The following is a 3,898-nucleotide window of genomic DNA, read 5'->3' as shown; positions in this document are numbered from 1 at the left end:
AGGATTAAACAGAATGAACCATGCAACAGATACATTTCATGCATGATATGTTGTATAGCAGCGTAAACCATATTATTAGAAATATTTCATTGTGTCATTGTGAAGTTTTGAGGAAATATAAAACTCTGAAGTACTACAAAGAGATTTTTATCTGTTACTCATATTTGGTTTACAGTGTGATTTGTCCTGTTGCCTTCAGAAACAGCTGTATTTCTTTAAACTCCTGTAACCTCATGAAGCCATGTGCCAGAGGCTTTAAAAATAATTCATTAACAGTGATTTGGACATCTAGTTCCTACTCCTCACTAATCTCCTCTGTCACAGATACCGACAGGAGCACTGGAACAAGGATTTGGAGAAAGGAGAGAAGATCATAAATAAAAAGAAAAAAGGTGAGTAAGACTGAGTCACAATTGGTTTGTTTTATTGAACTAGTGCTTTTACTAATAAACTTATGTGGCGACTTACATTCATTTATTGTACTGAATAAAAGGAACAGAAGAAAGCTGTTTAGATGGGAGTGTGTTTGAAATTTTCATGTCATGTGAGAGATTTGTTGTTATTTTTTTGTTTTTACCACATCTCAAGGTCTTTATCCAAATGGACTGAATACACCACAGCAGTGTTTTTGAACCTTGGGGTAAAAAAACTTGCTAATAAAAAATATATGGTGAGCTTTGATAGACAATCACAATACATAAAAAACATGACAAATTGTGAAGCTGAAACTGAAGCACTGTGGTACTGTTTATCTTTCAAACATTCATTGTGGTTGGTTTAAGATGCTGCAGCTCTTTCATAATTCATAGTTTGAGTTATTGTTTGTTCAGTATTAATTGTCAGCCTTGTAAATCCAAGCTGGACTGACTGTACATATCCTGACCAAGGAAAATAAAATTCTCACTTTGTGCAGTAATCTCAACCTGGCTTTTCTGCCTCCGTCCATAATAATATACATTACATAGACTAAATGTCGTCTTAAATTAACCTTTATTTGCAACATAGTATAGCAAGCTATTACATGATCATAAACAAATTAATTTTAGCCCCCCCAAAAAAAGGTCTCTGTTTTGAAAGTGTGGGGTCGCCAGAAATGTGTGATGTTAAAATGGGGTCATGAGCCAAAAAAGGTTGGGAACCACTGCACTACCGACTATGGTGTCATACATTTAATTATTCTTACTTTAATGACATTGTTCGTTTCTTTCATCACTATCTACAGTATTTATTTTAGGTAAGCGCAATACAAAAACCAACATCCACATAGCATGTAATTTGTGCAAACTTGCACTCATCAACAGTTAATTTACTGTGTTGAGCTGTGCTGGGTAAGAACACCTGCACTGCGCAAGCATGGCTTCAGATGTTGCTGATGCTCAGCTGGATTTGTGTATCCTACAAAAATACAGGGAAAACATGCAGTGAAGGGACTTTATGTTTAATGTGTCAGCTGTATAAAATGCATTTCACCACAATAATTAACTAAACCACGTACAATTAAACAAAACATATCAAAATTATTACAGATAAGAATACTGGCACTGTAAGGTAAACATAAGATAATAACACGAGGTAATAATAACATTAGATTCAGTAGAAAAATCCAACATAAATGTAATTTTGAGAAACAGTAAAACAGATAACATAATCAGCCTTTACCATCCACTCAGTAATGTTAGTTTTGTATCAATGAAACAACTGGGACATTAATCAGAGCCTCAGGTGCTGCAGTGCATAGAGTCCAAGTGTGCATCGCATACTGCATGTGTCTGTGATATTTCTCAGTGATGTGGGAGCTGAATTCATCTGTATTAGATCTAATGTGTTTTGGTCCAGGGCCGAGCTGTTTCTACAACTCTGTGTTTTCAGACATGGCTCATATTTGGTGTCTCTGAGAGCCAGAGACCGTCTCAGGGGGAGGGAGTTAAGGATCCTCTTGGGTCACCAGCTGTGCCCTTTGTATCTCCAGAAATGATTTTGTGACTGTGAGAAATTATTTACCTTTTGTACCCTCTAGTGTTCTAATGTTCATGGTGTGATTCCAGCTTTAAGCTGTTGCAAACCAGAGTTAATATAATTCTAGCATTTCATTAGTCTTTATTTTGGTTTTTAGTTAGTTTTTTTTTTTATTATTTGACTTTAGTATGAGAAGGGCAAAGGGAGTTTTAGTTTATTTTTTAATTCCCTTTTCATGCTAGTTTTAGCCTTGATTTGATCTTGGCGTAACATGTTGAATGATTATTTCTTGTAGTTTTTTTACCCCGACCCCCGAAGGGGCAATGCTTTTGGTTCAATTTGTTTGTTTGTGTGTTAACACTTTAGCAGCAAAGCTATTGGTTGAATTCATACCAAACTGGGTTTATAGATTGCCAGTGACCCAGAATAGATTTGATTACATTTTGTAAAAGTAAGTCAAAGTAAAAATTTTTTAAAGAATTTTTTTTAATCTTTTTTTTTCCCCATTTACTTATAATGGCAGGAATGTGTCTACACTGTCTATTTCTATGCTGACATCAGCTGGATTGATGCTAAAATAAGCTACAGTACATGTGAGGGGTGGGGTTTGTTGTGCCTGGCACCACTAGTTTTGTTTTTGTTTTTTTCACATTTTGGAATAATGCTGTTTTTATTTTAGGGCTCATATGGAAAAAAAAACCTGTTTTTAAACTGTTCAAGAAATTAGATTTAATGCAGTGTAATGGGGAATCAGTATAAAGTCAGTGGAGATAATAACAAAAGCACAAAGGCCATCACTTAGCTGTAGTATAGGGGTTGACATACACAGAGGTCAGAGTCAGCCACACAAATGACACTCGTCCAGCTTGTACACATGAATTCTCCAAATGAAATTCCTCTGTGTTAACATTTCTTGAAGAAGGTTTTGCTGTAAAAGTTGGGACACTAAAATGTAAATAAAAGCAGAATCCAGTGATTTGCCAATCTCATAAATCCATATTCTCTAACAGAACATAGTAACTGCATCAGAAAAAAGAAAATTTACCTTTTAAAGAAAAAATAAGGCAATTTTGATTGTGACTGCAGCAACATGTCTACAAAAAGTTGGGACAGGGCCATGTTTTATACTGAGTAGTAACCCCTCTTCCTTTAACACCTTGGAATGGGGGAGATGAGTTGGTGGAGTTTTGAGAGAGTAATATTATCTAATTCTGATTTGATAAGGGATAGTAGCTGTTCAACAAATCATAGCTTTCTATTTTTTTTTATTTACCTTTGACAGTGTTCCAGATTTTGTGGAATTTGGGTTGGTCTCATTGTTAACTGGGTTGAACTTTTATAAAATTGATGAGGTCAAAATCAATCATTTCAGAAAACAGTGAGTACATTGGTGTCAATTACACCTTTTTTAGTTACTATAATTCGTGTAGCATGGTGAAATTATGTCCCTTTGTCACTTTTAAGTGTTAATAATTTAATTTCCCAGTTACTGGGCTATTTAAAATCATGCAATGTGTGTTTCATCAGCTGTCCCTTTAAGTAGAATATGTAACACACAGCCAGCTCAACCAGCAAAGTAAGTTATCTGTTCTGGCTGATCATTACAGCTCTGTTTATTCTGAAGAAATCTTAACAAGAAACAAAGTACTCTTTTCTCTTTTTTTGAGATGCATACTATATGGACTATAAATATACGTACAGTATTTGGAAACATCACACCTATTTCCATTGATTTGATATATTATAATGATAAAATCCTGATGTCAGTTGATAATAATTGTGATAAACATCAAATTAATATTTCTTTTTATCTTAAAGGCTGTTCTTCCTGAATGAGTTATGAAGAAACCAAATGGTTACTTATGGTTAAAAATCTTCAGAATGTCAGAATGTGGCAAATATTTCAGAAATATAGAGATAGAACAAACCGTTATAATGAGTC

The sequence above is a fragment of the Sphaeramia orbicularis genome, chromosome 5 (genome assembly GCF_902148855.1).
Source record: "Sphaeramia orbicularis chromosome 5, fSphaOr1.1, whole genome shotgun sequence".
NCBI classification, from domain to species: domain Eukaryota; kingdom Metazoa; phylum Chordata; class Actinopteri; order Kurtiformes; family Apogonidae; genus Sphaeramia; species Sphaeramia orbicularis.
The sequence above is the reverse complement of the archived record's forward strand: the minus strand, read 5'-3'. Positions refer to the sequence as shown.